Genomic DNA, 26,372 nt, shown 5'->3' on the forward strand with positions numbered 1-26,372 from the left:
CTGAATAGTTCCACTATCTCTGCCACTAAATCCATATGGGAACAATGTATACAAGCCAGGGCAATATTTCAAAGCAGCTTTTATGTTCGGTGGGTTTGCAACAGAATCCACTGTCTCCATAATCTGGTTAGCTGCATAGATCAGTGGTGGGAAACTTCTGGCTCTCCAGATGTTCGGAGTCCAGCTCCCATTAGCCCCAGTCAAAGAGGAATCTGTTAATGAACTATTCGGTATACGAACTCCGCAAAACCAGAAGTAGGTGTTCTGGTTAGCAAACTTTACTTTGGTCTACGAACAGAAGCTGAATAGTTGAAGGGCAACCAGCGGTGGGAGGCATCATTAGAGTAAGCGCACCTCGGTTTAAGAATGACTTTGGTTTAAGAACGGACTTCTGGAACGGATTAAATTCGTAAAACGAGGTACCACTGTACATGAATTGAAACACAGCCACCCTCCAGATTTTGCAGTGCTGTTCTCCAGCTAAGTAACATGCAAAAGTGCATATACTAGGGTAAAGTATGCCTAAAAATGCACATATTAGTGAAAATAACATGCAAAAATATTGGAGCAAATTGCTTTGCAGAAATATGTATGTTAGACAAAATTTGCATAAACAACTGTACATTTTAGGAGAAAGTTAAGGGTTAAGCTATATGAGATGCTAAATGCATTTTAAACCCAAAGTTTGGGATTCCCTTTTTCTTTTTTAAAATAACAGCTGCCAGAGGGACTTGATCCAGACTGAGACTGTGGGGTGGAAGATGGGGTATTTACCCTTGTACTACTTTCCTTTAAAACCACCCCTCCAAAGCTGCTATTTGTCCCTTAATATGGCATTTGCTGCTATTGGCAGCTTGCATATCCTGCATTGCTTCTCCATATAATTTCTTAATCCAGGTCCACATTCATCCTGGAAGTAGCCTTATCTAGCCTACTCCAGGGGCGAATTTGACCTCACTGTGCCTGGGCAGTGACAGGTGGTCGCGCATCCTCAGCAGAAGTGAGGCTATATCGTTTTACCTCCTCCGGTGGCTTATAGAAATTGATAACCGCACATCATATCCTTTGTGTGTCTGATGAATTAATGGCCTCTGTGCTTATTGGCAGATTTTGCACAATTAGGAGAGTTCTCATTATGCAATCCTGTCACTGTAGAGAAAGCTTGATTGCAGGTTGGTGTTTTGTTTTGTTTTTTTTTTGTTTTGTTTAAGAAGTCCTACGTTTGGCATAGCTGCTGTCACTTGAGGCTGTGACAATGCCAGCATTACCTCAGTTGTGAAGCAAAGTAGTAATTATTTCGTATGGCTTGTCTTTGACAGACAACTGTGTAACTGCTCTTTAGGAACACATACCCCATCCTCCTGCCCTCTCCTGATTACGAACTATGCAAATGGTGTTACTTGAAGATCTGAATCAGTCATTCCCAAACTGTATGCTCAATAGTGTACTGTGAGATGACTGCTAGTATTCCAGGATATGCAAATCCATTAGATAAGAAGCATGTTCGTTTAGTTTTGTAGTTCTGTATTAGGACAGACACCCCCCAACTTAAACACATTCCACCCTGCGTGACCGAAATCTAAGCTGTGCGAATTTCTCTAACCGGTTAGGTATATTTTGGAGAGGTTAGGAGATCCCTCAGAGAGCTACCATTCCTAGCACCAATAATCAACTATAGTTCCCAGGATTCTTTCGGGGAAACCATGACTGTTAATGTGGTATGCTACGCATTGTGACCAGTTATGACGGCTTATAGCTTTTAGTAAGAAAGATTTCATTCATTCATTCATTCATTCATTCAATGTAGTATGAGTGTATTTGAAATGTATGGCTTGGATGTGATCTGTTTGTGCACTGTGTGTTGTCTACTCCCATCATCTATTACCTGAACACATCCCCTGGAAATGCAGTATTTGGAGGCTAGATCATGGATAGGCAAACTAAGGCCCGGGGGCTGGATCCGGTCCAGTCGCCTTCTAAATCTGACCCGTGGACGGTCTGGGAATCGGCGTGTTTTTACATGAGTAGAATGTGTGCTTTTATTTAAAATGCACCTCTGGGTTATTTGTGGGGCATAGGAATTTGTTCATCCCCCCCCCCAAAAAAATAGTCCAGCCCCCCCACAAAGTCTGAGAGACAGTGGACCGGCCCCCTGCTGAAAAAGTTTACTGACCCCTGGGCTAGATCTTTGACCACCACCCCTAAGTTGATTTCAGTGGGTGTATATCAATGTAGAGCTCAAGTCAATGTGACATAGCTATTGAATACCCCAATATTCTTCCGCCACCCCAAGGTAACTGAGGAAGCTTATGTTAATTTAACCACAGCAGCAATGTTGAGGAAGCATGAGGTTAACCTTTAGCCCTGCATTGTTGCTCCAACTCCACCCTTCTCCTGAAGTTGCTATTAGACCTACCTTCACGGTAAAGGCACTTGCCCCCCTTTTAAAAAACAAAAAACTGGTTTTGCAGGAACAGAGCTGTGATTATGGAAGCCTAGAAAGCAAGCGCTAACCTTTCCTAGATATTCTGGCAAAGGTGTTGCAAGGTACTGAGCAGAAGAATTTAGGAATCCAGTGGTGCTGCATAAGAATAAATGAGTTAGAAGATCACGGCTTTGGTTTGAAGCCTAGCAAATTCATCCCAAACGTGCCCACGAAGCAGCTAATTAAATATATACAAGCATGGATATGGAGGAAAATGACTAATGTGGGAGGATTGGGGTGGGGAAGGGTGTGTGTGAGAGAGAAGCAGAAAGGACCAAAAGAGCCTTGAGTGGCTTGTGAAAGCCGTGTTATTTTTCCACCTTTCTCATTATACAGCTTAAAAAAGGGCTGCAGACTGGATATTGTTGGCACATTTTTCTTAGGAATGCAAAATTTGATTATTCAAGCCTTTCATGTACAACTTCTGTGTAGTTCTAATGCTCTAGATTTTAAGAGTGACACGCAAGTCTTGTTGAATATAGTCAAATATTTGCCCATTTGCTTTCAAATCATCTGAAAGGAGACCCCCCCCCCTTGCACACACCTACACTCGCAGTCAGTGAAAATGAATAAAGCGGTACAGATTGGCAGGAGGAAGAAGCTGCTGCCTCTTTCAAGGAACCAATCAGTACCAGTCAGAATTGCTAAACTAGGTTACACAAAAGGTGTTTACTAGTGAACATAACTTGGTTGCAAGGATGCAATGGTGGCTAGATACAGTATTGGTGTGTGTTCTTCTGTTGCTATGCTGTATTTTACATTTTAGACAACTGCTCTGCCCATCACAGGACAGGGGTTGATCTTTATCTGGTTCGTCTTGCTGGGGATGTTCAGAATACGAAGGTTTTTAAAACTGCTTCCAAGTTGCAAAGTTCTTACTGTCTAATGCAGGGGTCAGCATACATTTTCAGCAGGGGGCCAGTCCACTGCCCCTCAGACCTTGTGGGGGGCCAGACTGTATTTTTTTGGGGGGGGGAGGTGATGCAAGAGCACTACAAGCCCTGGTGGCTGCTTACCTGTGTCTTGTGACTGGCAGAGGCTGGTGGCGGTGGGACAATGAGTGGCACATGAAAGGGCTCTGGAGAGGGGCTGCTTAAAATGGCGGCCGTTCGAACACTGCTGTTACTGCTGGCACCAACAGAGCCCAGCCCCCTTCCTCCTCTAGGCAGGGCGGGGAGAAGCCAGGAGGAGGGAGGGAGGAAGTGCCGCCGCCGCTGTGTGAGGGAGGGGGGGGAACGCACACATGCTGGCGATCCACACGGCGATTCCCGGACCGTCCGCGGGCTGGATCCATAAGGCAATTGGGCCTGATCTGGCCCACTGACCTTAGTTTGTCTACCCATGGTCTAATGTAACGTAAAGAAATCTCTGCTGACCACATTTGGCATGAAACAGATGCACCAGCCATGCCAACTGAAGAGGAGCCCACTCACTAGACCCAAAATACAAGAAGGATTTTAAAAGACAAGGTAGAAAAAGAAAACAATTCATCTTCTTTCTTGAGAAGTGGCACAGTGTAATGGCCAAATGCGCGAGGTCCCTGGTTAAAGTTTCACCCTCTGTTATGAACTCACTGAAGTACCCTTAGCACAAGCTAATTTGTTCCATCATCTACAATGCAGGGATAATAGTACTGACCTACTTTACAGGGCTGTCGTAAGGATTACTGATATTACTTCTTTGAAGCCCTCAAAGGTGCTATGTAAAGAGTCTAAACTACATGTTACTACAGCAGATCTGTATTAGACTGTGCTTCATAATAGACTGTGCAAAAGAATGCAACTTAGCTTTGAAGCTGAAGCAGGGAGATAATTTTGCACAGAGAAGCAGAGGGCAGGGGAGGACCGAACCCTTTTGCTGCCCTCAACAACCCCTTCCTCTGGCTGCTTACCTTGTGGCTGGGCTTATTTTCAGCAGGCCTGGAGCCAGTGCTTGGCATGGTTAGACAAATGCTATGGCTTATCCAGGCTATTGCCAGTTCCTGACATCACCTTTCCCTTTGCTTTTTTGCATGGTGGGTAAAGTGTATAGCAGATGTGCTGTCTGAGGCTGCAGCACAACACCCCACCCCCACAAGGGCTTCATTTCCCCAGAATGCCCCTGGTCCTGCTACATTACGATTTTGTACAGGCAACAACCATTTTATGCACATTCACTATGTGCGCAGCCATGCACAGCCACAAACCCAGAAGTGACTAGAAAAACGGGCAAAAACGGCCCTAAAAGAGTACAGAAAGGGCAAAAGCAGCATGAAAACAGCACCTAGCAATCCCACAAGCCTTTGCAAGTGCAATCTCAGGAGCCATTGCACCGACCATTGAGGCCTGGAGGGAGTGATTGCTACCATTTATGCCCATGTGGTAAGCACTGCTGGTTTTTTAAAAGGGGTTTTCTAGAGGTTTCAGAGGTATAGAGCTTGTTTTCAGGGTTTTGAAATGGGTGTTTGCACTATATGTGATTTCACTTAAAGATGCGGTGCCTCAGAACGTAACCCCCCGTGAGCTAGGAAAAACAGAAGGAAGGAAAGAAGAGGTATGTGTTGCCACCTCAGAAGCTTCATGGTGTGATGGGTACTTTTCTGTGGTGGCACCCAACCTATGAAATACCTTGCCTAGCATCCTGATGCTGCTTCAGGTAGTTGGTGAAGACTGCGCTCTTTAAAAAAGGCCCTAGGTTAATCACCCCCCCCCCCCGGACTGGCTAAGTCCTTTGTTACTTTTGCGCCTGTTGGATATGTTAAACAGGGAGAAAATGGTTAATTTATTAATTTGACTGTATACTGCAAGGTTTTTTTTAGGGATTATGTTTGTTTTATTCTCTTTTTATTGCTTGCCTTGAGCATCCTTGCAGGAAGTGGCAGAATAGAAAACTTTAAAATTAAAATATTTATTTGGAAATCAGTCTAAACATAATAAATGCAGCATACCACCAAGTAATGGTGCCTAGGAGGCAGCCTTACACCCAAAGTATTCTTAGAATTGTGTGTGTTTCTAACATGCCGCAGAGGGATTCTTGGTGTATGGGATGAACAGGAATAATAATGCTCTCATTTTTGTCATTTCTGCAGCTGGTATATAAGGGGCGGGGTTATCCTTTAAGATCTGAACTAATAACACTGAAGCCATTTTTTACACCCAGTGTGCATGTGTGCATGTAGGAGTTGTCTGGCTCACTTTCTCAGATCAGCTCTTCCTGTCGCCCAGACTGCTATTGCCACAGGTAGAATTTAATTGCCATTAAATTTCACAGATCTCAGAGCTGCTCCAAGGGTGGGACTGGTGCCAAGGCCCCGGGCTCTCCACCAGGACCTTTGCCCCCCTATTCCTTACATAAGCATGCAGCACAAAGCAGAGCAGGTCTAATTGCCGAAGCAGATGTAGTGGCTTGTGCTGTCCTCAAATGTGCTTGTGCTTTGGGCACTCATGAGTATATTTAAGGCCACGTCAAAAGCTCAGTCGTAAATAGAAGGGGTTCTGGTGCCAAGAGAGCCTCTGGAGCTAACCTTAAATTAGAGGTGTGGCAGCTTCCAAAACATTGCAGAACCATTTCCAGGGGAAAGGAATGCCTTAGTAGTACTATACGGAATACCACCAGTCCTGCCTGCATAATATATGTAAACCAGAGACAACAAGGTGTGCGAATGCTTTCTAATACAGTGGTACCTCGGGTTAAGTACTTAATTTGTTCCGGAGGTCCGTACTTAACCTAAACTGTTCTTAACCTGAAGCACCACTTTAGCTAATGGGGCCTCCTGCTGCTGCCGCACTGCCAGAGCATGATTTCTGTTCTCATCCTGAAGCAAAGTTCTTAACCTGAAGCACTATTTCTATGTTAGTGGAGTCTGTAACCTGAAGCATATGCAACCTGAAGCGTATGTAACCCGAGGTACCACTGTATAGGAAGTGCAATTTTTTAAGTAGACTGTGTATTTCACAGATTGTGGTGGTTGCCTTCTGTAAGATGCCAAGAGTGGGTCTGTAAGGGGGCAATGTGTAAATTGGCACCAAGGGAACATGTCGGCAATGGCTCTGGGGGTAGTATCCTAGCATAATGTGGATCCTGCTTTTGCCATTTATTTCTTGCCAATTTTTCATCCTTAGAAACTCAAGGCAACATGTATGGTTCTTCCTCTCTTTCTATCATCGCAGCCACTCTGTGAGTTAGGTTAGGCTGAGAGATAATGACTGACTCAAGATCTCCCGTTGATCCAAATGGGCCAGTGACTTGACCCAGTTTAAGGCAGCTTCCCTTTCTCTATCCATGCCACTGTGGTATCTCTTGGCTAACCAGAAAGGCAGTCACTCAGTTGTTGTTAGGGTGACAGAACCAAGAAGCCACTCTGGGGCGAATTTGTGTGCTCAGCACTTTCAGCACCTTTGATCCAAAGCACGATAGTTTTCACCTCCATCCTTTCTGTGGGATGGCATCTTGCCCTTCGTGGTTTCCCCAGCTTCCTCTGGAAACGAGTTCCCACGCTAAGCCTGCTGCCGCTAGCTAAACTGGAGAGAAGGTCCAGAAAAGAATGCTTATGAAATGGATAAGTGAAACAGGAGTAAAACAAAATTATGAGATGATGCAGGCAAATGTGAGGGCTGTTTCAAGTGTTTCTACAAGGTTTCTTAATTTTTTAGTAGCACTGGATTTTTGTTTGAGAGGCCATTTCCAAGGACTCTTGAGAATGAATGAAAACAGACTGCATGGTGGGGTGATGGAGCTAATGTGACCTCTCGGAAGTGGAGTCACTACTGTTTACTGGGCGAGAGAGAGAGACAGAGACAGAGACAGAGACAGAGACAGAGACAGAGACAGAGACAGAGAAGGAGGAGTGAGGTAAAAAAAAAAAGAGTAAAGGACCCCTGGACGATTAAGTCCAGTCAAAGGTGACTATGGGGTTGCGGCGCTCATCTCGCTTTCAGGTCAAGGGTATTGGCGTTTGTCCACAGACAGCTTTCTGGGTCATGTGGCCAGCAGGACTAAACCGCTTCTGGCGCAATGGAACACCGTGATGGAAGCCAGAGCACGTGGAAACACCATCTACCTTCCAGCCGCAGCGGTACCTATTTATCTACTTGCACCGGTGTGCTTTCAAACTGCTAGGTTGGCAGGAGCTGGGACAGAGCAATGGGAGCTCACCCCACCGTGGGGATTCAAACCGCAGACCTTCCGATCGGCAAGCCTGAGAGGCTCGGTGGTTTAGACCGCAGCGCCACCCGCATCCCCTCCGGAGGAGCAAGGCAGCAGGAGGTTAGCACCGAAGTGTCTTGGGTGTCATTTGAAGAAGTGGTCTGCAGTGATTTGAAATGGTGGGCCAATCTACACTTCTAAATAACAATTTATTTCTATATCATACGAGTTTAATTGTCCTGGCCTTCTAGGCATCGCGAGCAAGAGATACCTATGTCCCTTCCCCTTCTCTGAACTGCAGTTTCCTAAGTTTATATATAAAACATACTTCATGTCTGTAGTGACATTCCCAGAACATATTCCCAGGCAAAGGAATTCAGTGGAAAAGCATCTGCTTTGCAAACGAAAGATCCCAGGTTTAATCCCTGGCATCTCCAGGAAAACTGGGAGAGACTCCTGCCTGAAATCCTGGAGAGCTTCTGCCAATCAGGCAATATTGTGCTAGATAGATCAATGGTATGGCTCAGTATAAAGCAGCTATTTGTTCCCTTTCCATACTCTTCTCCGCCACCAATGCAATCTTCTCTACTGATGTAATTGCAGGTTGGAATTAGGATTTTTAATGGGACTACAGTAAGAGGGAAAGGGTTAAATTCTCCTTTGTCACCCCATGCATTTTGGATACTGCTTGGACTCCCCAAAGCTGTTTTTTTTTTTTTTAAAAAAAACAAAACATTAAAAAAACAAAAACCATGCACCCGTTAATTGCATTAGTATGTTAAATGCCACAACTAGTTTGGTTCCTTCCCTGATTCTCCACCCGCATGATCATAAAAGAGGATTCTGTTCTCTTTACCTCTGTGCAACACCCCTCCTCCCTTCGTGTATCTTTTGGGGGACAGTTTCCTGTTCTGGAACAGGCTTGGCAACAAATCTCTGCTTCTTCTTCTTCTTTTTTAATACACGTAAGCGTTCAAGACTAACCTCATTGTTCAGCTCCGCTTGTAGCCTACTGAGACCTGTGGGCCATTGTCAAGGGCAGCTGCATTTGCTCATTACAAGAACCCCAGTCATTAGTGCATCAATTCAAAGCTCTTAATACAATCCCTAGTTCGCAATTATAAATCAATCTAAATATCTTTTCAAGTGAAACTGCAGCACAACTCGCCTGGGTGTATTTGCCCGGAGGGGATGCTGTGGCTTCCAGTCAATGAATATATTTGTAACAGCATTTTTTCTCTACCCCATCCTCCCCTGCTCTCAAAAAGCACTACAGTACTGTACTCGTTTTTTCCAGGCTAAACTGTGGCAAGATTGCACATCTTTCCAATTAAGGGTTTTCAGTGCTAAATAAAGCAAAACTATGAAATACATGTTTTAACCCGCTGCTTCCCGTGGAATTATTTGATTTCCTTCAGACAACCTATCGACCGAGCAGTCATCCTCATTTGCTTGCACAAAGCTTATGCGGTGGTTAGACTGTGTCCAGTCTTTTTAGAACATTTGTTTATGGGGAGGTTATACAACAATGAGTGTTTGTCCTGTGTTCATCCTGATTTTCTGGCAGGGTGTTTATACATCTTCCTGGTAGTCACTTGTCCGCTCCACACTTTCCAAACCATATAGAGTCTAATTCTTATTCTAAAGTGGATTTCTTGTGCTAGAGCAACAGCTTGCTTTAATCCTCTTTAATTGCAGAAACCTAAATTTATGGTGTGAGTTTTACTCTCTTCTGCAAAACAGTAACCAGTCTGGAGATATTCTTAGTGAGTTTTATATGTAGAAATCTTTGCAGTTAAGTATATTTATATACTTGAGTCTGAGAGAATGAGCAACACCAAAATTAAAGCACACCAGTACCAACTCTTTTTAAAGTGTAGGTTTTGTTTATTTTTAGGAAGTGAAAAACTGAGCAGCAATAAATCCCCACTTTGGCCTGTCCTTGGGCTTTTAAAAGGAGCTTGATCAGCAGCTCTCCATGACATGGCCATAAACAAACATCATAATCAGCTGAAGACTGCCGATTGAGCTGCTGTTTAAGGCAGAGGAGCAGAGCCTGCTAAAAAAGTTGGCAGCTCCATTGTTGTGTGTATATATATATATGTGTGTGTGTGTGTGTGTGTGTGTGTGTGTGTGTGTATGTTATCTCTCCATATTGATTACTTCAGAGATCGTTATATATCCTTTGTATATCAAGTAGGTCATTGTGTTCTGACCCCAATATACCCCAAATATCTGAAGCCCACTCCACGGTGACTTGGAGCAGAGCTTTCAGTGTAGCTGCCCGTGTTCTGTGGAACAGCATTCCTGGTGCTTTCCAGAAACAATTTTCTTCCAACAAGCTTTTTCAGTTGGATGAAAAAGTATCTGTCTACATGTTCATTCTGCATTGTTATTAAGCCTACACTTGTTTTTGTACTGTTCTTAAAATTATTTAGCTGTTTATAAGGATATGTTTGTAAATTACTTTGGAAGATGAGTTACAAATTAATAAAGAAAACTATAATAATAAGAGTATGTCTTCCAGCTTGGTAGCTACAATATGTTATGCAAAAAGTTTGATGGTGCTTGGCATATGATCAATTTATGCTAAGCCCTGCTTAGAGTCAACTCAGTGAGATCAATGGAGTTATAAGTTATTGATGACTGACTGTTCTCCCTTTGATTTTAAACGGTCTACTTTGAGCATGGCTAAGCCTGTATCTAATTCATAATTTCCAGCATTTCTGCCATACCTTTCCATTTGCAGCACAACTAAGGAAACTTACAAACCGTAAAAACATTAAATCAAACAGCAATGCCTTGACAATTAAAATGATCAAAACACAATATTTAAAGCAGCAGTTAGCAATTAAAAGCCATTTAAGAAAAGGAATACCCTGAAAACACCCCCTGGAAATTTCAGTGGGAGCAAGCAGTTGTGGGTGTTTGGGCAGCCAAATGTGAAAGAGGACAAGGTTCCTATGCATTTAATAATTCGGTAAAAGGGGAAATCTCAGCAGGGGTAGCTCACTATGCTGAAATTTCCTGTTCCACACAAGTATTGAAGATGCAGGGGCAGCTGGCACAGTGAGGTGGCGACACGACCCTCCACACAGCAGAATTGGGGCTGAACACAGGCGAACTGTCAGAGCCAATTCAGTGCTGCCCCCATCAGTGCAGCCCTGCCCTTGCCACAACAATATACCACCATCCTGGTAAGTGGCAGTAATAGTGTTCCTGGGAGGGGAGCAACGTGGCACTGCCCATTCCTACAGGAGCCCTGTCCTCCTAGCGGCCATTACTTAGGAAGGAAATTTGACTCGTTCTCCCCATCTTTCCAGGATGTACACTCACAGATAAAACAGGTAAGAGGAGAGCTAGCACTGGCTCTCTCTTCACCAGGTGCACTACTGTGATTTCTCTTTTAAGTGGAGTGATCCCGGGCTGATTTTTCTGGAAAAGCAAGTGTTTCAGGAACTACTTAGGGCAACGGCTTTCCTCTGGACCTTGAGGACCTGCCATCTGAAATGTTTACATTCACTCCCTGTAACATTTCATATTAATTCCAAGGATCTTTTCATTATACTAGGCTGCAGTGATTAAGCCTCTCACATGCATCTTGTCATCTCAAGTGCTGCCTCATGCGTTTTGATTAGATTCACCGTGGTGAGCCCTGGTGATGACCTTGAAAAGAGTCGCAAGCAGAGCATTTGCTTACAAATGCAGAGAATTCAGAACTGTATTTGTAGGAGTTGATTGGTTTGGCCCTCACTCATATGCTTGACCAGGGTATGGTCTGGAGACACATGGGGCTACCACCTTGCTGCAGCTAAGCAGGTCTGGGTCTGGTCAGAGCCTGGATGGGAGACTTCCTGGGAAAGGACCGTATGAATACTGCCTTGAGTTCCATGACGGAAGAAAGGTGGGTTATAAAAGTGAAAAATAAACTGTAAAGATAACTAATAACTAATAAAATAACTATCTTGAGCAAACGTTACTGTAGTGGTGATGTATGAGCAGTTTTGTTCACTCAGTCTTGGAAGACATATATGACAAAGCATGACAGGAGGCCAACATTAAAAGCTCTAGTAAGGTAGAAAGTGTTTGTGCTAATCCCTAGTTGTAATCTAATTGCTGTGAGTCTTCTAATCCCCCTCCCCCAGAATTCAATTTACAGCTGGCATGCGTGAGGGATGTTATCAGGCCTGAGCTGATGTGAGTGATTGATTCTCCTTTCAAGTTTGCTTCTTTTTTTTGAGATTTATAATACTCCATTCTCTGCCAATAAACAATGTACAACATGGGAAAAAATTGATTGATTGAAAATGGATTAAACCCCCCAAATCACAGTAACAGTTTAGAGCAAAGCAAAAAAACGAAAACAAACAAAAACCCTTTTATAGTTAAATCACTAACTATAAAATCAAGCAACTTATAATAAAAACACAGCTGCAGAAATGATAATAAAATTCAAGCAATAAAAGATAAGCTACTTTTTAAATCTTTCCCTAGTGCTACATGAGTCTGCCTAGCTTTCTAGTCCATTTACCTAGAGTGAGTAAAAAGAGCCTGCCGACAACCAGACAAGGAATCTCTTGAGAGAAAGTGAGTGTATTGGATACTGTATTGGATGAATGGGTTCAAAGCCCACCCAGTCATTATCAGCATCGACAGATGTATTATGAAAAGAGATAGGACTGGAGTGTGAACCAGCAGACCAAAAGCTGATTTATCATTCTTGACCTTCCATGCTTGCCCATTTGGTCTCTGCTGCCATGACTGCAGGATTGCCCACCTGGGAGAAGAGGCAGGAGAAGATGTAAGTCGAGATGGCAAGGCTCACCCACTTGTGTTCAGTGTTGTCTCTGGAAAAGAATAAGCTGACAGCTTGTTCTCAGGGCTTTGAGCTCTTTCTTTTTACATTACATTGGTCTCCAGCCTGAGTGGCCTTTCTCAAAGTTTTTGAGCGAACATGCAGATAATAATATTTTCCAGCTTTGGGAGACTCTATTTAGAGCTGTATGGTTACTGTTTTGCAAAAATTGATGCTTCCAGGTCACTTAAAGCTAATGTTCCTTTGGCAAAAAAGCATTTCTTTCTTTGTCAAGAGGATATGAGCTGCTGGCATTCCCCTAAGCTGGTGGATACTTTGCAGGAGTGGAGTAGTTAGGCTCATTCCTTCACCTGGCAGATCTTTTAAAAAAGCTCATAGTTGTCCTCTCCAGTGCTTCAGGAATCTGATTGTCTGGATCTCATTGGCTGCAATCCTTTCTTTGCACATTTACTTTGTAGTAAGCCCCGTTAAACCGAGTGAGACTTGCATCTGAGTAAAGATGCATAATATTTTACTGTTGGAAGTATCTGTCAGTGGTGGAATTGTCCCACTTGGAGACATGTTTGGGGAAGAGCTGTAGCTCAGTGCATCTCAAGCATCTCCTGGTCAGCTGAGGACAGGGAAAGCAGGCCTGCATTTTCCTGGGCTCTGTAGGAAGGAAAGCCTTCCTTGATGGTGTTTCATGTGGACACATTGGCCAGTAAAACAACACCTCTTCTTTATCAATTAGTGACTCATATACAAGAGCTTTGGTGAACCTCTTTCTCATTCCCATCTACCCTAAATAAAAATTCAGTTACCATCAGAGAATAGCATAACGAAACCCTGAGTTTGGCTCAGATCATACATTAAAAGGACAGGCAGTAATGATGCAGAAGGGAGTGATAAAAGTTTTAAACGTCTGTTGAACTTAAGTGATTGAGGTTTGTACAAGTGACGCCCTAGGATCAGTTGGAGGTAGAATCTGCTTTAACGCCCCCCCCCCCAAACCTGACCCAACTCTATTAATTCAACAAGATGTATAGTCCGTACTTCTTTTATTGTTGAATCATAAAAAGATTGCCTCGGTCGTCTACTTTTTATATTTTTAATTGCAAACATACTACATGTTATTTTCCCTTTCAGTCATTTCATTTCATTTCATTTTAAAGAACAGTTGTGTTTAAAGCTCAAAACTGCTTCAGGGATTTTTTTTTGGGGGGGGGGGTAGAAGGAGAGCCAATTCCATGCACCAATTCTTGGTGACAGCCAATTCCATGCACAAACTGCAGCTTTTGGTCCAAAACTGCAGAAGTGTTTTTTTTTGGGGGGGGGGGTTCTTTTTCTGCAGAACTCGCCCTTGGAAAGCAGAACTCCCAGCCCCCACCCTGATGCACACATCTTGCACATTTTATAAAATAAAGGTTTGCTCTGAGATTTGGTTAAAGGGCTCTGACTTTGTGACATCGTCATCATTTTATTATTTTATCCCGTTTCAAGCATTTCTCTGTTATGCTGGGCTAGGGAACCTCCCTTTGTAGCTCTCGCCAGTTCTTGGCTAAAGTGCAGTTGTAAGCAAAGTTTGTTTTCCTGACATGTTGGTTTCTTTTTGGCGTTATTAAAGCTACATCAGAGGTTATTTCCCCGCTCTAAGCTCATCAAAGAGATTGTACATTTTCATTTATTTATTTATTTTTAAAAGCTGTATCTTGACATTGGAGAGAAAAATTAAACTGTTTAGAAGTTATGAAATTGAACCCTTTAAACATTATGAAAGCTTTATAGTATATCTCAAAATATTTTCTTTCTTGTTAGAGAGGGAATGGACTCTATGAGGCCTGTTTGGCTTCACTACCAACTTCTTACATTTATAAGAGTTAGATTAATTGAAGCAGTGCTGTTTTATTCTGCCTACTCTCTCCATCACAGAATAGGGGATGCCAACTCCAAGATGGCGCCCGCAGTGATATATGCAAGCATTGCTGAAAAACAAAGAATTTCCCCCTTCTAAATTCTTTTTCAAAGTCATATTTCAACCAATTAATTAACTAAACTAATTAATTCAGAGTACTCCTACCATGAACCTAATATTGTGCAGGTTTAGAAAAACTTCTGTTGTCCCCTTGAAAAGGTTGCCACACAAACAGACCCAGATGCTTTTGGAAATTCAGTGAGTTAAGAATTATAGACTTGAGTAATGAATATGAATTAGTGGCTTTAGTATCTTTTGTGTTCTCTGGGCCCATAAATCTTGGTTGGTTGTGATGACATTGTCTAGGGTGGGATTTTTTTTTTGAATTGTGTTTCATCCAGGAATGCACAGAGGCCTGCCAAATCTCTGTCAGTGGTGGAGCCAGCACAGGAGCAAAGCATCAGCTCTTTTTCTTCTTCAAAATTTTAGAATATGGGACTTTACTTATTTATCTTTAAAATGTACTATCTGCTTCTCTTTGAGAAATATCTGAATCTATGTACCAAAGATAAAAGAGATACCTACAGGACTCAAGTAGTCAACTAAAAACAATCACAAACCAAGAGCCGAAATACCACAAGAAAAAACAACAACCCATCAGCACTGGAGAGGGCCCAAGACCTGAGGCAGGAAATCAAAATGGCCACCCTCCAGGTTCTGTAAATATAGAATCAACAGATTACAGTACTGTAGTTGACTATTTGTTTTCCCCTGATGGAGTCCCCAGCTGGTGGATTGACACTGGTTTTTTCATGCTGCCTAACAGTATGACCTCCTCTGTACTGTATTTCGAAAAGCCTCCCCCTCAAAAAATAGAGTTTTTTGTTGGTACTGAAATGCTTAAAATGATGGCACCATTTTAATACCTAAAATGGCTGTTGCCCCAACTGAAAAGGCTCTGACCTGTTCTATTGCAATTATCACCTCAGTAAATGAGGAAGGCCTTACATGCTAACCTGAAGGGGAGGCAGACATATCTTAGAGAATGATAAAATATATTCTTCATCATTGCAGTGCTTTGCCTTTCTGAAAAAGGGGACCTGTGATCTCATCATCTGTAGACTTTTTAGGGCTGACATTTTGAAATGGGACAGGATATAGGGATGACCCTCTTGGCTGCTTTTCTCCTGGTGACAGTCATGATAGGATCAGTTCAGCAAATACCCAGGGTATGCCACTGCCAAATCATAATAGGGTTGACAGGAATTTGGGTGATGCTTGGTTCCCAGCAATCATACAAATGAGAAAGGCAACAATAACTAGAGTTGACTGGGATAAAACTAAAAACCACACCGTAGTGCCAAAATACAATAAAATTCTAATGTAGTCAAAAATACTCTGTCTGAACAGCCTGGGGGTATTCCAATAACTGATGAGTAATTCGTTTCAAGTGGTTTTGGCATGCGGATTTATGTACTTGGGAGTGATGGTTTCAGGAAGCAGTACGAAATAAAGAAATGGGGTCTATAAGTAAGCGATCTTGATTAGAGAATATTGGGGGGGGGTGCATGAGGAGACACCAAATCCCTGACATTCTCTGTATGTTTTAGTCCCTAATTAAAGTCATTGTATACAGTTAAAAACAAAAGATTGGCTGTAAATGTGAAGCTCCCTAAAGGCTGCCGATTTCCTTATTTCTTGCTTAGAGGTGTACCTAGCTGCAAGGAAGCTCTATTGGGTTAAGAGGTGTGGCAAAATAGCATTATTGAAATCTGTCCCTCTTTTGTTCTTGATTTAAAAATCCTAAAATTTGGAGTTTTGCTATTATGCTAACTTATAAGGCCTTTCAGCAGCCTCAGTTGTAAGGGATTGAATAGCAAAGAGCAGCTCCCAGCCTACCTGAAATGTTCAATAATTGACTAAGTAGCGGAAGCGACACGATGAACGCTGTGTAAATTAACACTATGATAATAAGCATCTGGCACTGTCAAAGGGGAAGGAACAGTTACCTCTGCGGTTTGAGGTCAAAGCTTTCTGAGATCTCCAACACTGGCCTAGTTCACTCTGCAGGTTTTAAATATTGATCCAGCATTTAATTATTGGTAGAAAGAGAGAACATCCAAGCTAGTGACCAATATTGATAGGAGGACTTCTGTGTTGGATAAACATTTGCATAGGTAACCATTGGGGAAGGCAAAAATGAATCCCATTGAGAGTAACTTCAGCATTACAAAAACAAAACAAAACAAAACTGTATTTGTTAAGAAGAGCCCAGTAATTACTTTGTATAATTGCAGCTGTGGGTAATTATATAATTGGGTGAGCATGTAACAAACGGATGGTGACAAATTAAGTGAGTTCTTTAAAACACTCTTTTAAAATGCTGAAATGTGCATATAGAGATTATATGTGAAAAGCACACATTTTGAAATGTCTGCTACAAAAATCCCTGTTTTCGATCCTGCAGCATTTGTTGCTCTCACATTCTCAAACTTACTTCTGCAACTCTTGAGGGCCAGAAACATAAAACAAAAATAGGGCTTTCAGAAGTCTAACAAGACTTAATCGACTGCTTAGAAGTACCTCTTGTTTCTATTAAGTTTTCATGCAAGATTCTGTAATTCTGAGGAATTCAGTGTTTTGGGTTTTTTCCCCACAGAATCATAAAATGAAAGAGTTGGAGGGGATCCTGCAGGTCCAATCCCTTGCAACATTAAGCCTGATGCATAATTCTGCAGAGTGCAGCATAGTCATTTTATTTCTGTTGTGATCCTACGAGTTCCGCATAGCCAATCCACACAGGCTATATAGATGGAGGGAGAGGCTGGGAGAGAAAAGCAAAAGTGTGCTGTCCCCACCCCCACTTTTTTCTTCTTTTTTGAAGGACTATATATACACACCAGACACAGAGAGGGATAGCATGACTTTCATTTCCTGTCTTATAGGGACCTTGTTCAATTTCACTTCTGCTATCAAAAGTAGGGAAGTAGAGTGACAAGGCTCTTTGCACACATCTGCACGGTGAAAATAAATCTGGAGAAGCAACTTAAATGGGGGGTGGGTTTTGCACAAGGGAACCCAAGATTATGTCTTTCACCTTCCAGCGCCCCAATTTTGCCTTCCTATCTAAGAGAATTTAAGTAACGTGGACGGTTTCAATTTCTATTGCAGAAATGGCTGCCATGAAAAATGGTATTCGGGGAAAATATGGAGAAGCTCTTTCCACTCTGAAACTTTTTAATAACCTGCAATTTCTTAAAAGAGAGGGGAGGGGAAGAACAAGTCATGAACTGGCAAAGGCAATAAGGGATCGGAGTTGTTGCATCTCTCATCGCTTGCCATGTTGTGTATGGGAAAACTGGGGAAGTGTCCTCTTCCTTAACCGTTAAAGTAAGTCACACTCAATCCTGCTTTATATCTGAACAGAATAGGCATGTAAAAATAAGCACATATTTACCACCATCCCATCTAGCTCAGCCCTGAACATAAGGCCAGAAATAGGGAGTTGAGCATATAACATGCAGGCTATTCACCCTCCTATCCCAGTGTTTACTACTATATGACTCCCCAGGGTCTCAAGTAAAGGTCTTCCCCATAATCTGCAACCAGATCCTTTTAACCTGTGATGCAAGGGATAGAGCCTGGCACTGGCTGTATGAGAAACAGGTGACCTTCCACTGAGCTAATGATCCAACAAGAGTTATAGCCAGTGCTTTTTTTCCTGGGGGGACGCAGGGGTACACATACCCCTAAACATTTTGTGAATCTTTGTACTTTATCTTTGTACTTTATTTATTTATTTCCCCCCGATTTGAACTATAAAATGGTGATTTTATTGAGTCAAAATGAGAGTACCCCTAAACATTTATTTTTATTTTGAAAAAAAGCACTGGTTATAGCATACCTGCATTTTCCACCTTAACCATTGCGCTCTAGAATTACCGGGAGAGATAAGGCAATCGGAGACAGGAAGGTTTCAAAGTGGCAGAAACTGTGTGCAGGATGCTGTTATGAAACAGCTTTTGCAGAGTTCATAGGTAGAACTTTGCAGCTAGAACAGGGAGCATTGTGTCATTGTCGCTGTACATATTCAGTCAAGGCTTCCGAAAGCCTCCAGAGAAAAATGGGTCTGGCTATTGTTTTGTTTGCTTGTAAACTTTTTGTTTTCATTCTGTTTCTGCTTTGATATACACACATACACAACTAGGGGAAGATTAATTTTATTCCTCAACATAATTAGAGAAAGTCAGATGGAGGGTGGAGGAATTTTCAAAGGGAATATATTTTTAAAGGGGGAGAAAATAGGGTGGCCTTTTTTTTTTTTTTTTTGTTCGCTTTGAAATGTTCTCCAAGTTTGAAACTTCATAACAGGGTCAGTAAGTGTGATCTTTTTTATTTTTGTTTTTCTCCCTCGGATCCCTATTTATAGCTTTCAGATGTTGGCAGGGTGGAACAAGTTATCTCCTCCAGGACGTTCGTTACAGGTCTGTAACGAGAACCAGTCAAGCCTGCACTGACCTTTAAGATTGTGTGGCATTGCATCGCCTTGCAAACTCCACTCTCTTTAATAAATAAAGAAGCACTATAGGGCTATTTGTGCATCTCTCAAAGAGGGACAAAAGGGTCTACAGTTTAAAGTACTCTTTCTGCTCCAGTTGCTGAAATTCATAAGGGTGCATGTGGTCATCTTCTGAAAGTGATCATTGCTGTGCCGTGGTTTGATTTCAGAAGCTTTATATCTGACCAAGAAAATGGCACTATGCTCCTCAGTTGGAAGTACAGTGGTACCTTGGGTTACATACGCTTCAGGTTACACACGCCGCTAACTTAGAAATAGTGCTTCAGGTTAAGAACTTTGCTTCAGGATAAGAACAGAAATCGGGCTCCGGCAGCGCGGCGGCAGCAGGAGGCCCCATTAGCTAAAGTGGTGCTTCAGGTTAAGAACAGTTTCAGGTTAAGTACGGACCTCTGGAATGAATTAAGTACTTAACCTGAGGTACCACTTTAAATGGGAAATTTTTCTAGCAAATGATTATATATACATATTTGAGACCTTGCATCCAAAGTGTAAGTTACTTGTTTATTATCACAATAGAATATAGGGTGGCAAATACAGTTAAAACCATTACAATTAGAAAACAAGTAAAACAGCTCAGAATGGATTGGGACAAATTAAATTCAGCAAAAGAGGTGGGTTCTACAAAACAAAATGCCTTAACTGATACAAACCTGTGTGCTGAAACACACATGCACACAGAAGAAGGATACTGGCAAGCTGGAATGTGTGCAAAGGAGGACAACAAAGATTATCAAGGATCTGGAAACCAAGCCTTGTGAGGAACAGTTGAAAGGGCTGTGTATGTTTATCCTGAAAAAGAGGAGATTGAGAGGAGATATGATCGCCATCTTCAAATATCTCAAGGGGTGTCTCATGGAAAAGGGAACAAACTGCTCTGGAGTGTAGGACTCGAACCAATAGCTTCAAGTTACAAGAATGGAGATTCTGACAGTAAGAGCTGTTTGACAGTGGAATGGACTCCTTCGGGAGGTTGTGGACTTTCCTTCCTTGGAGGTTTTTAAGCAGAGATTGGTTGACCATCTGTCTTAGATGCTTTAGTTGAAATTCCTGCATTGCAGGGAGTTGGACTAGACAACCCTTGGGGGTCCCTTCCAACTCTATGATTCTGTCATATATGCCTGTAAAGGGATTTATTTTATTAATTAATTTATATCCTGCCCTTCCTCCCCAAGGAGCAGATATACAATATAAAACAAAAACAATGCAATTTTTAAAAAAATGTTTTGAAAACAATTACAATTAAACAAACAAAAAGCAGTTACAGTTAAAAACGTAAGAGCAAATTACAGTTAAAAACACACTTCCATCCAATGATCTCGAGGTTGCCAGGAATGGTATTTGTCAGCCACTAAACCCCTGGGTAAACAGAAATATTTTCAAATTCCTCCTGAAAGTTGAAAATGATGGAGACAGGCGCAACTCACTAGGGAAGAAATTCCACAACTGGAAAACTGCCACTGAAAAGGCCTTGTGTGGGGAAGTGTAGTTCCAGGGATTGAAGTGCTCCTCCTGGCCTCTCTTGACAATCTTAGGACTTGCCCTCGGCCACATCCCTCACTGGCCCTGATCTGCACCCTCCTCAGGTACTTTTGTCTGGCTGAAATGTGTCCAGCCCAGCCTCTTTACCTGCCTGAATGGGGTAAAGGTAAAGGACCCCTGGACGGTTAAGTCCAGTCAAAGGCGACTATGGGGTTGCGGCACTCATCTCCCTTTCAGACCGAGGCAGCCAGCATTTGTCCACAGACAGCTTTCTGGGTCATGTGGTCACCATAACTAAACCGCTTCTAGTGCAATGGAACACAGTGACGGAAACCAGAGCGCACAGAAACGCCGTTTACATTCCCACCCATTTATCTACTTGCACTGGTGTGCTTTTGAACTGCTAGGTTGGCAGGAGCTGGGACAGAGCAACGGGAGCTCACCCCGTTGCGGGGATTCGAACCACCAACCTTCTGATCGGCAAGCCCAAGAGGCTCATTGGTTTAGACCACAGCACCACCCGCATCCCCCTGAATGAAGTATGGGGAGACAGAGAGAGGCATGTGAGAGAGGCACCCAGCTTTTGCATGGCTAGAATGTTGCCATCCATTTTATGCCTCTGGGCCTCCCAGTCTCTGGCACATAGGCTCAGAGATTGCCCACAAAGAAGGTCCTCCACCTTTGATATATGTGAACCTGGCTAGCTCCTGTGCCTGAAATCTGCTGGAACTTATTTATCCCAAAAAATTATACACCACTTGATTGTAATAAAACCTCTAAGTAAAACCTCTAATACTTTAACCAATAGGTTCATTGAGAGTCCTCTAGAGAGGAACATAGTCATGGGGAGACTTTCCAAAGGAGGTCAGGAAGCCACAGCCAAACAGAGCAGGTAATGCAGCTTAGGCTTTATGCTTTCCCGTCTTGCCTGTCACAAGGCATAGAATGAAATACGTGAGCTATAAAATGAGCTCTACTCTAATTGTCCAGCCTTGGTCCTGCTTCATGCTCACTTTGGGAGGTGGGAGGGGAACCAGCTGGTGGAGAAGGGTCCCTCGAGTGCTGCAATGCGATGCCAGATGTGCAAGCAGCAAGCAGGGGTTGGGGATAGCATCTTTTTGCTCATTTGTTGCAGCTTCAAAGCATTGTTTGTTTCTGCCCTGTTTCCTCTCTGCTTTGGGATGCCAATTTCCGGTGTCTGGTTTGTGGTCACTCAGTGGTAGATAACGGCAAGCTTTTGTTTGCATATTTGTGGCGTGGTATCTGTTCTGCAGAGCAAAGGCCTGAGCAAGTCTTGCTTTCCGAGATTCCCCCACCCTTTCCCCAATCTTCTGCCTGCTTCTGTTTGGCACGACTTCCTTCAATGCAGTGCACCTATTCAACTGAGCCTATATCATTTGTATCACTGTAGCTTATCCTAGATCAGGGGTCAGCAACCTAAGGTCCATGGGCCAGAAGTGGCCGGCGGAGGTAGTTTGACCGGCCCCCGAGCTGCCCCCGAACTGAGCCACCTGCTTGCGCTCTGTGCTAAACCGGCGCAGCGTGGCATGGAGACTTGCTTCTGTGGCGCCGGAAATTGCATCTGCACATGCCGAAAATCACAGGTGCCCGTGCTCACGCACTCGCACAATCCGGCCCACGGAGAGATCTCTGTGGGACTGATCCTGCCCAGGCAAGATAAACCTTGCTGACCCCTGCCCTAGATAACTGTTGAGCTCTTCACAGGCAGGATAAATAAGCAGAGAGTTGAAATACAACCCCCATGAAATTAGGAAGGTGCTAGCAATTTGTTATTTTAATCACCTCCTTAAGACTTTTAAAACTATTATTCAGCCAGGCTTTTAAAGCTTAGCATTATTTTGTTATTGTTTCTGCTACTTTTACTGATGGATTTAATGCACTTTCACCATCTTAACCTTGTATTCTATTTCTTTTTTTTTACACTGCCATGATGTTTCTGAATGGTAGATGGCTTTCTTTAAATAAAGCAAACCAAACCAACTAGGGTTTGAGTGTATGTGTCCTCCTGAACGAGAGGCTCCAGCAGCCAGCCTTTAGTGTGTTGTCTCTTGCACAAGAGCTCTGAGTCTTCGGCCAGGCTAGGTTCTATAGGTCAGTGAGGTCCTGCCATGTTTGACAAATAGAGGGTGCTGACTTAACTGCATGGTCACCAAGTGTGAAGGTGATCCATAGATTTAGACTTGTAGTTAATTTACAGTAGCTAAGCTCTTCTAAGAACACATGTTTAATCTTTGTTGTAATACCTTCTCTGGTAAGACACCATTGCTAATCTATATGACAAAAGAAGGTGCTAATTGAAAGAGAAGGTCACACAAACAAGGGGTAAGTGGCTAGGGATTAATGCTATACTTGGAAAAATACTCATCAAGTGAGGAATTCTTTCGGGACTTGCACCTTCCAGTTGCAACAAAGTCTGAGGTAAATTCAACATTTGACCCTCCCATGTGCCCTGGTGCCCTGAGTAGTTTCGAATGACCTAGTGGAAAGCTGACCTCACAAAACAACAGCCTTCCCTTGGTTTATCTGTCCAATCTAGCATCTGACCACCAGCCTGTTCATGACCAAACCTCCTGCCTCCATGATCGTTGACTTACCTGTGTCACACCTAGATGTTGTGGCAACCAGTTGCAAGCTGGCATGACGGTAGGGGAGCCTGATGGGACCAGGTGTCCTGAAAGTGCTACACAGGCTGCTAGTGAGCTACTGGGCCCATGTTCAAGGTGTTAGTACTAGCATATAAAGCCCTAGGTAAAGGTAAAGGGACCCCTGACCATTAGGTCCAGTCATGACTGACTCTGGGGTTGTGGCGCTCATCTTGCTTTATTGGCCGAGGGACCCAGTGTACAGCTTCCGGGTCATGTGGCCAGCATGACTAAGCTGCTTCTGGCGAACCAGAGCAGCGCATGGAAACACCGTTTACCTTCCCGTCGGAGTGGTTTATCTACTTGCCCTTTGACGTGCTTTCGAACTGCTAGGTGGGCAGGAGCAGGGACTGAGCAACGGTAGCTCACCCCGTTGCGGTGATTCGAACCGCCAACCTTCTGATCGGCAAGTCCTAGGCTCTGTGGTTTAACCCACAGCGCCACCCGAGTTGGCCATATAAAGCCCTAAAAGCATTAAATATTGAAAAGAGCACCTTTCCCAATATTAACCATCTCTGACCCTGTGATCAGCAGGTGAAGCCTTGTTGGTTGTGCTGCCGTGGGAGACTGCCTCATTGGCATTGCTTTGTGACAATGCTTTTTAAGTGGCAGTTCCTCACTTGTGGAATGCCCTCCCTTGCGGGGTGTATCTGTCTCCTCTGTTGTTGACTTTGAGGAGGAATTTTAAAGCATTCCTGTAAACCCAGTCTTTTGATGGCAGAAAGATGCAATTCTCGTCAACCATCAAATCACTGTTTCTATCCTTAATTAGATTTCTTTTTGTTGTAGTATTGATGTGCTTGCCACCCTAGGCTCTTTCAGAAGGAAGGGTGGTATATAAATAGAATAAATTGAGTAGTAGTAGTAGTAGTAAAAATGAATGGGTATTGGAGGAAAGGAAAGATATGGAGAAGAGAACTTCCTGTTTCTCAGTTAAAATGATCAATCATGACTCAGGTAGCTTTTAGAGGCAAACAGTTCTTCTGTGTCTACCTTAGTCACACAGGAGATGACAATGGGAAAGTGGATGTGGACATTTCTCCACAGTTCCTGTCCTTGGCTGGTCCTCTGCACTGCAGATAAAGTTCTGGTTTTGATCTGAGAGTGCAAATAATTGGTACATTGCACATTGACTTGCAGTAGTTGCTCACTGATGGCAGATTTCACAAATCCGTAAGATAGCCAGTACGTTTCCAGTTTAATTGTGGGAAGTGATATTAAACCAATCTATACACTGCTCTCTGAACCTCATAGACCAGGGATGAGGAATATGTGACTCTCTGGGTGCAGTTGGACTCTAGTTCACATCAGCACCAGCCAGCTTAGCCAATGGGCAGGGATGCTGGGAATTGAAGTCTAGCAACATTTTTTTTAAGATCACAGGTCCCTCCACTCTATTAGCAGGGGTTTAAAAATATCCTCCTCCTTTTTATACCATAAGACTGGGTAAAAGGAATATTTAGTATGCAAAGTGTATTATATCAGAAATAATTAGGACTCCTACACCACAGTTAGAATTCAAACATTAGGATTTCCCAGTAATTACACTGATTTTTTTTTTAAAGATAAATTGTCTTCTACAGACTGGAATAGATCAAACTTAAAGAACAGAAACACAAAAGCTTTCATTCAACAGAAAGCCATGTGCATTTGACCTCAAGTATTGGTGGATAGGGAACATAAAATTCCCTAAAGAATTCCACACTTGCTAAGCATTTTTCTAATTATGGCATCAATCCCCAGCCACTTACTACTTGAATGTGTGGTCTTCCCTTTCACTTAGCACATTTTTTTTGGCCTATGGACTAGCAACTGTGCCTTGCAGGAAATGTATTACAGTCAGATGGCTTTCCTAGAAAAAGTAGTGAAAATGTGTTCTTAGAATAACTTAGATAGCTGCTGTAAATTAACTAGAAGTCTAGTTCTAGCTGCAGCTGCACCTCCAGGAATTAATGCCCTGCGCTTAAATTAGAACCCTCTGTTCTGCAAATGGAGCAGAACCCCACTGACCATATGTCCTCCTTCTTTACAGTTAAGGGAGTGCAAGCCCTGCTAGAATTGGTTCCACTTGGAAGCTCCAGACCAGAGCTCTTGAGTGGAGCTGATTCCTGCAGAAAGCGGGGCTTGCAGTCGGCAGTAAGTTCAGCCCAGCCCTTTAAAATCGTTAAATCCCCCATGCAAACACACACACACACACACACACACACACACACACACACACACACACACACACACACACAGAGACATACCAACCTCTTTGAAAACACCATTACACTCAATTGATAGCTGGCCTCTATTGCAATTAGAAGCAGTTCATTGCTTCCATCTATTCTGGAATCTTAGCAGAACTGTGATGTGTGAACCAAGCCAGAGGGAAAAGGAAAAAAGCGGATGTGTGTGAAGGGGATATTTGTGGAAGGGAGACCTTGTTTGGGTTTAAAATATGAACATTGCAAAACCTTTTTATAGAGGCTCTGTGATAGGATGCACTCTTTTTCTACAACTTCTTATCTCCCCCTCCTCTTCCAACTGCCTTGCAGTAAAGCATGGTAAGGAACGACTTCAGCAAATCAAGGCTGTTCAGGCACACAGGAAATAGGAAAAAGGGTTGATCAATGATGAAAGGACTCCTCTTGGGCAGCTATACCTGCAGAATGGAAAATAAGACTGTGTTCTTTTGAAGGAAAGCATCTAGACCATTCCTGGCTCCAGGTCTTATCTAAACTGACCTTCCAGGATTTCCTGCAACAGCACAGGCAAAAGCAGTTCCAGGCCACCAATACTGTGTTTATGTAAGAGTCATTCAGACAGCAGGGTAGATTTCTCCTAATATTGTAGGAGGGCTGTGCCATTTTTTAAAAATAACAAAATCCCCTTAGTTGTCATTTGAGCCTACTGGTTAGATCTTCACACTAGCCACATCGTATGCAATGCATTCCTCTCCCCCTGAAAACACACTGTGATTTTATTTTTTAAAGCCATCCTTCCTTTTGACCATGTGAGTCAAAAGGAAGCTTAGAATAATTGTTTAAACAGGATTATCATAAAAATAATGACATTGTTTTGAAAGAATATGTAGTAAAAGGTAGCGCAGAAAGCAGCTGCAATTAAATGCAGGCATACTTTGTTTTATCACACCGCAGATATTGCACCTTACGAGGATTGTGGGTGCAGATGCAGGCAACCCAGCCTAGCCCCCTGCCGCCGCCACCCCTTTTCTAGCAACGGGAGAGGAGCTGGCTAGGTCTAAAGCCGGGTTTCCCCCCTCCTGGAGCCAGCAGGGCCTGGCTTAATAGACTGCAGTATACTGCAAACATAACTTTTATATGCACTGG

At 43.0% G+C, this 26,372-nt stretch overlaps 1 protein-coding gene and 1 long non-coding RNA gene across 2 annotated transcripts in view; both read left to right on the forward strand.

Moving 5' to 3' along the window:
- The window catches only part of PREX1 (phosphatidylinositol-3,4,5-trisphosphate dependent Rac exchange factor 1), a 224,717-nt gene that overhangs the window by 50,886 nt on the left and 147,459 nt on the right, over nucleotides 1-26,372 (forward strand). The window lies entirely within an intron of this gene.
- LOC309345240 lies at nucleotides 7,536-14,697 on the forward strand. Its single transcript, XR_014158132.1, has 2 exons — nucleotides 7,536-9,691; nucleotides 9,974-14,697. It is a non-coding gene; the product is annotated as an uncharacterized lncRNA (long non-coding RNA).

Source organism: Podarcis erhardii, assembly GCF_964252035.2.
Source record: "Podarcis erhardii genome assembly, chromosome: 6".
Classification (NCBI taxonomy): domain Eukaryota; kingdom Metazoa; phylum Chordata; class Lepidosauria; order Squamata; family Lacertidae; genus Podarcis; species Podarcis erhardii.